The sequence below is a fragment of the Perca fluviatilis genome, chromosome 10, assembly GCF_010015445.1.
Source record: "Perca fluviatilis chromosome 10, GENO_Pfluv_1.0, whole genome shotgun sequence".
Classification (NCBI taxonomy): Eukaryota; Metazoa; Chordata; class Actinopteri; order Perciformes; family Percidae; genus Perca; species Perca fluviatilis.
The window spans coordinates 31,540,403-31,551,471 of NC_053121.1; positions in this window are offsets into that span (position 1 = coordinate 31,540,403).

The following is an 11,069-nucleotide window of genomic DNA, read 5'->3' on the forward strand; positions in this document are numbered from 1 at the left end:
TTAACGGACAGGACAGCTAGGAGAGAAAGGGGGAAGACATGCAGGAAATTGTCACAGGTCGGACTCGAACCCTGGACCTCTGTTTCGAGGCATAAACCTCTACGTACATGTGCGCCTGCTCTACCAACTGAGCCAACCCGGCCACAAGAAAACATTTTTATACAACATTTTTTGACCAAACATTCATCAGATTGTTTTACTGAGTTTGTGTTTAGTGGATTTAATTGAATAAAATAATTTCAAACCAGACTCAATTTTAAAGTTGCTCACATTTGAATTGCAACATTAAACACATCTTTTGTTTCCACAACGCGACACGGCGTCTTCTTTTTCATGTACAGTATAAGCAGCGTGATTAAAGTGAAGGCTCGCTGATGGGTGGCTGAATTTGACCCCCACACCTCTGTGATTTCAATCAGATGTATTATGTTCTGACTCCACCACTTTTAAAGGAAGTCACAAGGTCATGCTGCAACAAGGATGTCATGACTCCATTTTATTTTCAATCTCAGCTCCTTGGATTCAGTAGTTTCCTCTGATGGTGATGGCTCAGCTACAAAGTTTCCAAATCAGAACATAGCCTCCTTAAAATGAGTTACTCACCAATGGTTTTATTTTTTTTATTGATTTAAACTCGATACATAACTGCACGTGTATGTGTATAACTAGAGGTGGGTCAAGAAGAAAATATAATCGCGGGAAATAATACTTTCTGAATGCATCCCACCCTCTTAGGTCCATGTCTGCAGGCTTGTAGGAGATGCATTAATATTAAGGTGTTTGGTGTTTTAAGCCCCCAACATCGTCTTCCAGGCAGTGCTGCCTGGAAGGCACTAGGATTAGGCAATGGTTAGGGTTAGGGTTAAGGTTAGGGTTAGGTGCCTTGAAGTCAACGGTTGCGGGGCTGCCTTGAAGTCGACGTTGGGGGCTTAAAACACCATCGAGCTAATATTAATGTAACAAATGTGTATGCATACACACACGCAGTGAAAACCCACTGATATTACAGATAAGGTTTAACTAAGACTGTTGCTCGTACAGTATTTGTGCTGCTAAAATTGTCTTTTTGCACTAATGCCGTTGACAAATCGTCACTATTCAGTGAAGACAGTTATTTATTTAATTATGTATTTATCAGAGTAGAGCAACATACAGCATTGTTATTTGTGTCCTAATTGACAACACTTTGGATTGTTACACATCCAAAAACGTTCTGTTTTATTGGTCAGAACTTTCTGAATGAATATGAAAAAAAGATTTTCATATTATTTGAAGGGAGTAAATAGTAAAAAGTCATATAATACTAAATACTAGTGCAGCCTGTCACAGATGTACCCGATAGGCATTGGTCACAGTTGTTCTTCATAGTGACTGTATGCAGCCTTTGTGGATACTTTCTGCCTTTCTGAAAGGCAGCATCAATGCAATGTCTTTGTTCTTGCAGCTCTGTGGGCCCTTTCTCCTGATTAACTCTGATATGTTTGAACAAATCTGTGGTATTTCCACTGTAGCATATTAACAGGCTTGACAAACAACGAAGTTAAGCTTTATCTTGAGGATAGTGGATTGGATGGCTAATGTCTTTTCTGACAGTAGGAGGTGATAATGTAGTAGTATTGTCCCCATAAGAAGAATTAGTGTTTTTTTGTCTGCAAAAGACATTGTTTAAAGGCAGTTTGTATCTCTTACGCCTATGAAAATCTAAAATGCTTTACAAAGATGTATTGCAGAATCAATGGATTTTGTTTGGATCTACCCAATGTGTTCCACCTACAGAATGTCGGACTTTATCAACAATGTATGAAAGAAGATGTGACCGATTTAATCTCTTAATTCAACAAAGCAAGACACCACAGCAATAAAGACTCATTATATACGTTGCCAAAAATAAAAAATCTCAGGCGATCAGTTCAATGAAAACTGAACAGATAACTCATCAAGGCTTGATATGAATAATAAATCTTTTAAATGGAAGAGGGATGATAATTAATTCGGCAGTGGTAGACAAAGGTATTTGAAAGTCAAAGCCTGGCAGATATACTGCACCACAAGGGCATTTTTCTTGTCTTGAAATTTAAAATAAGACCTTGAGAACCTCTAATCATCAGGTGAGCACTGCTGCAGAGAAAGAAATAATGATTAAGACGAGGCTTGGCAGACTTGAGGACGGTGTACTGCTGTGTGCCTGCACTAATAGCAGGAGAACGGACAGAGAAGAGAGACTGGGATAAAAATTTCAGTGATTTCTTTTTTCGACTGGGGGAATTGCCGGAGAACACCATTTGATGTAATTGCCTCCATATGTGGAGGGGCTTTTGAGATAGCTGCAGGGCCGAGTTCTTCTCCCTCCATCAGATACCAGTGTCTAAAACATCATTTCTGTAGAGCACAGAGACCCAGAGCCTCCTGCCTCTCCCTCTGAGCATGTCATGCTGCTGTGGATAATAACGCTACCATGTGGACCTGGTTCAGGAAAAACACTTCCATATGTTCTGTGCGCATGCTTTCCTTTTAAGATTTATGAATGAATAAGCTTCAATCGCTGCCAAGTCCATGCAGCCGGTGATGGGCTAATGTTTGGAATTTCACAATGAAATCCATTCGCTCTTTTGCAGTGTGTTTGATGGCGGTTTTGCCAAAGTACTTTCTTTAGCCGTGGATGTAGGATAGTGTAACTGATGCTCTTCCTCTTTTACAATTACCCTGAATATGTGGTCGCACTGTGACCTGGTTTTGATTGTTTACTGCAGTGAATGTAAAGACATGCATATGGAAACGCCTGGAGAAACTTTTACTTTAAACATGATGATTTAACAAGCTCCTCTGTCATTTCTTTATGTCTTGTTGTCTCTGCATCGATGTAATTTCGTGTTTCTTTCCTGTATTTTGTTGTTTATCAGGAATTAATTGACATCATATATGATGTAAATGAGCCAGACTAGCCAAATGGCACGTTTTGGTCCACAGTCCCTGTGTAGGTTGCTGTAAAAACTTAAAAACAAAACAGAAGACAAGACAAAAGACAGACAAACATGTAGCATGTATTGCAGTATATACACCCCAAATTAAATTGTGAAATGTGTTGTTATTGTCTTTTGAAATATTTTCTGATCCGAAGCCCTAGGTTCAGTTTGATTTAGGCACAAAAACAACAACCAAGGTTGACTGTTGGTAGGAAATGGGAAGCAAACGGCAGCCTCGTGTTTCTCAAGGCCATACATCCGCACCAACCTCCTTCTCCCTAAAAAAACCTTGTGGTTGTTTGACAACGTCAAGTTGGTTCCACCTTATACTATTAAATTAGAGTCATAATTCACAGGGCTGCTAGAAGTCTATGTCAGTTAAACATCAATACTACTTTGTCATTTAAAAAAAAAAGAACCTGATAAAAAAAAGCTGACATGAAGTCTCTCTGGCCAAGACCAACGTCTTTAAAAAAACAACATTAATTTCAGCTTCCATCAACGTTATTAACAAACAGTGAAGGACTTTGCACTCTAGTTTACACTTTGCTACTTCTTACAAAGCTATGTATACATATATATACTGTATATACAGACACATATATAGACATATACAGAGACACATATATGAATCAGGCACATGAAAGCACGTAACTAAAGGAAGACAGCACACAAGACAACTGATGTTGCAGGTCACATTCTGTTTAACAGGCAGATTTCAAACTGACTTTATAGACCTGATAGATAACGATTTCCTTTAAAGCTATGAAACCAAAAGCTTTCTGAAGTTCTACCCCTTTTATTTATTTATATTTATATATATATATATATATATATATATATATATATATATATATATATATATATATATATATATATATATATTTTCTTTTTTTAAAGATTATTTTTTGGGCATTTTCTGCCTTTATTTTTGACAGGACAGACAGACATGAAAGATGAGAGAGAGGGGGGAATGACATGCAACAAAGGGCCACAGGTTGGAGTCAAACTCGGGCCCGCTGCGTCGAGGAGCATACCTCTATATATGGGCACCTACGCTTCCAACTGAGCTATCTGGGCGCCCAATCCAAACATAGGTTTAAAAGGATTTTAAAAAGGAAGTTTATTCAAATCCTGTCTTACTCCAACCTTTGCTCTTGTGGCTGGACGTTGCTCTGCAGAGTCGTACTGAACCTCTTGAGGGCAGTGCAAACAGTGAGCTCTGCAGAGGCCTCAGCCGCTACATGCAGCCTTGCCAAAAATTGTCTCCAATTGACATTTCCCATCATGCCCACACAGCCTGCATCAGTATTCACAAGTGGAGTGGAGGAGGCCACTGGGGAGAGGAGGAAAGAGAGAGTGAGAAAGAAGACAAACACAGTACAGGAATACAGTGGGGCATTGAGCCTAGCTGGGTCATTTAACTCCCTATCTGTGCTTTCCTTATTCAGCGACCTCTGATATCTTTTGGCTGAAGTCCTTGAATACAAAACATTGAATGTAAAAGACAGAAATGGGAGTCAAGGCTCGAGGGTTAGCAAAGAGGGGGAGAGATAGACAGGAAGACACATAATAAGAAATAGATTGAGACGGAGAGACGAAGATGTGGTCGGAATGCTCAAGCACCATCTTGGCCCAGGCCGGCCCCACAGCCCAAGGTCTCAGGAAGTGATTAACCCTCCTCAGATACCACAGGATGATGTGTACATGCACGTGTGGGAGTGTGTGGGAGTTGGGTGTGGGCAGCCAATCTCTAAACCCTTCTCCTGAGGCTCTCCCTAAAAGTGGGGTCATCACCCCTTGATCTTGAAATTGAATTCCGATGCTTCTGGTACCCCCCACCCCAGTGTAAATCCTCTTCCCTCAGGGATCTTTCACCCACACACCGTGCAACAAGACCTCAACCGCAGCTTCTATCCTCTTCTTAGTTTCATCAAAAATATAATTGCGGCTGAACTGGATTCTATTTAGTTGGCTGAAATGTAGAAAGTTTGATAAATGGTTTATTTGATACTGTACTGACAATCTGAGCAAGATCCAAAGTCTTTGATTATTCCTCCAGGTAAATCATTCCTCACAGCCTGTTATCCTCACAAGACACACAACCCTAACCCAGCAGCCAATCAAATAACTTATTTGCAAGTTAATGTCTCTGGTAAAATTGTTGTGTTGTGCACAATAGCTCAACAGCAATTTCATGTAAGCTCAAAGGCAGTTTAATAATTTCCGAGATGAGACCAGCAGCAGCAGCCAAGCTCCAGTTCCAGCACCTAATTTAGATTCCGGTTGAGAATTTGAACCAGCAACAGCGAATCTTAAGATGCTTTGCAGACAAAGCAGCACATTTGCTGGCTGTCATTCACTTTCGAGGGAAAGCAAGGCAGATGTTTGTGGAGTAAATCTGCCAGACGAGGGAACCCAGTCAGTGAAGCGAGTGAAGAAATGCGTACATTAGTTTGGAGTTCACCACAGCCCCAAACACACCGGATGCCAAGCGTGAAGTACCATATGCCAGAATGAACACAACAAAGCATATGCAGCAGAAGTGTTTGCTCCAAGGTGCAGCCGTAAGAGTACTTTGACCTACCTGTATACTGAAAATCTTTAACGGACAGAGGAGTGGAGGCACGGTCAGATGGACCTTTCCCAGTTTTTCACGAATAAACAATAAGAAACTGACTTACTTGCATATGTTTTATAACAACAGCAAATCCATTCTCCTGAACCCCATGCTTACAACTAATTTGCATTTGTAAATATGTTTTGTAGGAAGTATAATTCTGCCTGAATTAATGTTTTTTGTAAATAAATATGTACATATGTAAAAAAGATGGATCTGTCTAGGCAACTGGTTGTTTGGTTAGGGAAAGATCGCGTCTCTGTTAAATTCTGAAAATGTCAATTAAATATTTAACTGAAACCACGATCTTTCACGAACCTTAAAGTTCAATTAATTTATTTTTTGGCCACTGCGGGGCAGCAGAACAAGTTCCAAACACAACCTTGACATATTACAGTATATAAAGTTGATATTCCTAAATGTTAGCAAAAAAGTTGCTTATTTACGTATCAAGCAGACACAGAGCAACATTATTTGTTTGGTGTCATGTTTCAGGCGGCCTGACTACTGTAAGTCCCATATCCACTTCATTTTAAGCTTTGTATTGGCCCTTACTAACTCTTTAGAGAAATATTTGACTCTCCGGCTGATAAATGCTCCACTTTGTTCAGAAGCTAGTTGCATACTTTGTCTGTTTGCTGTTTAGTGTTGGCCAGTGTTGGTTTTAGAGCTTTTTTGTTAATAACAGCTGATGTGGCTGGAAACAAGGTTGATGAGAGCCGTGAGACTGAACCAACAGCAAAGTTGTGGGCAGTAAAACCAAAACAACAATGAGCTAAAACACACTGAAACACATCCTTATACTTGTGTCATGAAAGTAACTTCTTTACGTCTTTTTGGGGGTTATCGTCAATAACACAACTTCACTTTCTTTAATCTTGTGATATCGGCTGTCTGAAAGCTCTTTCAACTTGAACTTTAAAGCTAAAAGGGACTAGCTATTTGTTTTGAAAGACATTTAGCCCTCCTCCTGATACTCCATATTCCCTCTTGGATTTACTCGAGTCGTAGCAGAGCACAGGCAGAAGCAGTCAGGTTTGATGCAAGTACTCACATCATTACACCACTGCGCTTAAAAAGGCGAGCCACAGGCTTAACAAGAGATTTTTACTTCACCTTTGACATTTAGCATGTCAATGAACCGCTCAGTAGCCCTCCTCTCTCTGCAGCGCCTCTCCTCATTACCCTCTTTGGCAGGAGAGCGCAGTGCTCTTCAGCTCTTTTTCTATCTCGTAATCTTTCTTCCTTTCATTCCCCCCCCTCACACACATTCCCTCTCGCTCTTTCTCTCTCCAGCAACACAACCATTTCACTCTGCAAATGACTGCATCTGAAGTCAACTGGAAAGCAGAAGTCGGACCACTATAGGGCTCCATCTGCGGTGTTAGTAGTGCTTCGCTCTTCCCCCCCACAGGCTCGGTATCCTAGGGGCTATAAGGCTCAGCCCCATTCTTTTCCAACCTGGATGAAGTATGCTCACTGTCAGCACTTTCTCCAGCAGCCTGGCACTCTGTTTATTTTTGCAAGACACAGAGCTGAATAGACTTTAATAAATACCGTGGCCTGAGAGTCAGGGAGCCATCTGAGCTTGTCACAACTTGAAACTTAGCTGGTGCACCAGTTCAGACCTGCGATTGGGTGTTCACTTAACGGATGACTGAGTGCACTACTCTCTCGCCAGGACCCTTTGGAAATTGCTCAGAACGGGACACTGCAGGGGAATGACTGCTGCATGCGTGTACTGAGCTTAATAAGTTCACAAACAGGCACATTTAAACTTCTGCAGTCCAGAGAGGATGCTAAACAAAAATCAATCAGCTTTAGCGTTTTACACCAAAGCTTTAATTTTTTGGAAGTCTTCCATGCAATCCTGAAATCCATTTGCTGAGGATGTGTTTCCAAAATTAGCTAGGTCACATCCTGCTGTGGTTTGAATGGATTAAGACACCTGTAGAGAACAAAAGAAAAGAACACAAAATACTGTTGTTCATAAAGTATAAAGTTGATCCTGGAGAACACGAACTACTGTGCACACCAGTGTTTTATTACCAGCTGATTTGATGATGTCTGTTCATTAAACTCTTCAAGAACTGTGAGCTGATGTGATCTGCCTGCAAAGCACTTTTTTGAAGCTTTAAAAGAAAATACAGTTCGTCATTTTGGATACTTATTTGCTCTCTAAAAAGATGGATAAGACTCTAATGCACGGTAAATGTAAAGCTACTGGAAGCAGCTGGTAAGCTTAGTTTAGCAAAAACTGGAAATGAGGGGAAACAGCTAGCCTGGCTCTGTCCAATGTTATAAATTCTACATACCAACCACTCTAAAGCTCACTAATTATGTCTGGTTTGTTTAATCTATACAAAAACCAAAGTGTTAAAATAACACATTGCTGCTTTACGGAGTGTTGTGTGCCAGACTATTGGCACAACTAAAGTGTCTCTTTTTACACTTCCAATACGAAAACAGCTAATTGTGCTAAGATAAGCTTGCGTTATAGCTGCATATTTCAATACACACGTGAACTCTCAGCAGAAAGGAAAATGATGAACAATTACTTTAATTTTGTAAATTCTGTAAGCAGAATACAATGGGTTGTTCCAGTAGATTATATATCTGTCAAAGCTTCAATAACGTCACTTTAGAGCTTGATGGTCACAGTCTGTTGGTTGTTTCGTAACATTATGTGAGTGTTACCAGGTTTTGTAGTTTCTACTATGGCAGAGGCAACATTGTAGAAATTAAAATTGGTTTTTCAGTCATTTCTTCTGCAAATCAATGTTGACCAGGTGCACCTCATTACGTTCAGTGGTCCTGCTTCTTTATTATTCATGGCAAACTATTGGATTGACAAGAGAAGCGTTCAAGTGATTTCCTTTCCGATGACTGATGCTTTGTAAAAGAACAAGGCAAAAGCAAATGTACTGTATACATAATACAGTAGTTTAGAAAAGTGAATAAAGTTGGACGGCTGATATTGAGGAAGAGTTTCAGGAGGTGCAGACATGAATGCAGAATGATGTAAAGCGGATATGGCTATTTAGTTTAACACTAGATGGGCCCAACATCAAGTCGGGCTCTATTGCTGCCATTGACTTTCCTTTCTCTTGTCAGTGGGTTTCATGGTTTAGCTCGGAGTTGCTGAAAATTCCACAGTGGTTTCATCCGGTGTTAATCTTTAGAGATTTGTATTAGTGTCCAGAGACACCTTTGATCTTTCTAAAGACTTTGATTGGATGTGTGAACGAGGGGGCCACTTTCCCATCATGCATCCACTGGATTAAAGGAAGGGAGGGGGGGGTTATTTATAATTTTGGAAGTTGCTTTCAGGTCAGTGCAGGCTTTCAGAAGCAATCAGACAAACACATTTCAGTGGCAGTGGCGCAGAGACAGAGGAAGGGGGCGGGCGCCTGTGTACGATTTCAAACTCGCTGAACCTATGACGACAATGCTCACTGTTTCTGTGGTTTGTCTCTGTAAACTGTGGTTGGATGAATGAAAGTCAGAGAGCACAGGGATAAGACTGGCGTCAGGAGTAGGGGGAAAGCCCTGACACTGTGAGGCATTTTAGACAGTACAACCAACAAAAACACATTTTAAATCAAAGTCTAAAAGCTGAACATGCACAGTCGAGCTCTCTTTCACTCAAAAATACATAACAGGATGAATTTTTGCTGCCTTCGGGGACGATACTTTTGACTCTAGGCCACATGTTACCATGGATTTTCACCCTCTGTGGTGTGAAAGCCATCCTTGAGAGCAATCATTAACAGCAGAGCCTCTTTGCTGACTCAAATCCACCGGGCTTCACCGACAGCTGGTCTCTGCTCCCCCTCCATCCATGCTTCACCTTTCAGGAGAAATCAGAGCTCGTAAACATCGTCTCAGTGATGCCTGAAACAAGTTTCCATGCCACATTAATGTGTGCAGCAGCGAGAGCGAGTCTCTTGTCGAACAGCTGCCACCCCTGCCTTCCTGGCAGCAGCGCCGGGTTGGATTTGCCATTAATTTGTCGCACCTGACAGCCGACTCTGCTGGGTACCCTCCGTCTACACCACTTTGCTGCTATGTGCCTGGGAGGGACATATCTTGCCCTTGTGAGAATAAGCCTGAAATATGGTTCACAGAGAATGGTAGAAAATAGGAGCCTCGGGTTGTAACATTTCATGTGTATCTAGGCCAGGCCACATGATTTGGTAGAAAGTTCGAACCGCAGGGTTGAAGTCCATGGGGTACACCGACTGTACCACCTACGAACTGAACTTGGACGTCAGACATCATCACCTTAGCCAAGTCCAAGTCAGTACTATGACCCGATCCAGTAAAGTTTGAGTCCAGAGAGGGTTGTCAAGAAAAGTCGAAAAAGAAAAAAAGCCAGTAAATCAACTCAGACTCAGACTAAAATAACCATTAATCATGTACAGTGCTATCATATTGACTTGACCTGAATATAGAAAGATACAGTATGTTTTTCTGGATATTATTAGTTATATTAGAGGACTAGACATTTACCAGACTGATCCCATAAAGTGGCGTATGTATGACACACCAATTCATATGCTGTTTTTGCGTGTTATCAAGACGCATAATCGCTTTTTAGCTTTTTAGTTTATCAACGCCGTTCGGCCGCCATTGACCTACATTACGTGTGAATTTTCGCCGTAGCGAGTAGTATGAAAGGACATAAGTCCGCAGAGGGGGGTCAGCTGGGGTGGTGGATGGGTAAAAAACAGGACTTTCACCCAGGAGAGCTGGGAACGCGTCCTGTGTGTGGCGTTTGTCAACTATTTTTTTTTTGTCAATTCTTTTTTTTTTTAAGCCTTCCCCAATGTTTCTTTCCTAAACCCAACCGTTTATTGTATTCCTAAGCGTGTGACGTTGGTCACCGTCGTGTTTTTGTCGTTTTTTTGTGTTACTAAAGCCTTTGCCAATGTTCTTTTCCTAAACCCAACCTTTTTTTTTTTACACGCGTGTGACGTTCTCGCGATAGTACAGCACATTCTCGCGATAAGACGCCACGTGGTGTGTATGTTTACAGCGTAGACATACACGTGGAAAAAATGCATACAGATAACACGCCATTTGGCTTTAGGGAAGTGGCGTGTATGTTTATGCAAAGTCATGATGCCATGTTGAAATTTACATATTCACAACAGCAGATGCTCTGGCTCCTGTTACTTGAGAGTGTTGCTTTATTAGTTCTTTGTTGCTTTAATGTTGCAAGGCTAGTTAGTTTCTTCATGTCAGTTTGTAGTGTGTCTGTTGAAGTTAGTCAGCCCTAAAAGGAGGTAAGAAGCCCTGTTTGATCTGCAGGACTTTAAGGTTTGTGTAACATGTTTTGTTGCCACGGAGGAAGAAAATTCCTGATGAGTGAGTAGAGTAGAAAGCATCTTTAGTGCAGAAACAGAGAGGGGACTAAATCATATCTTGATGTGACTGATTAACAGAATTAGGGATTAGCTGCACTTGAAAAAAACACTTAATGT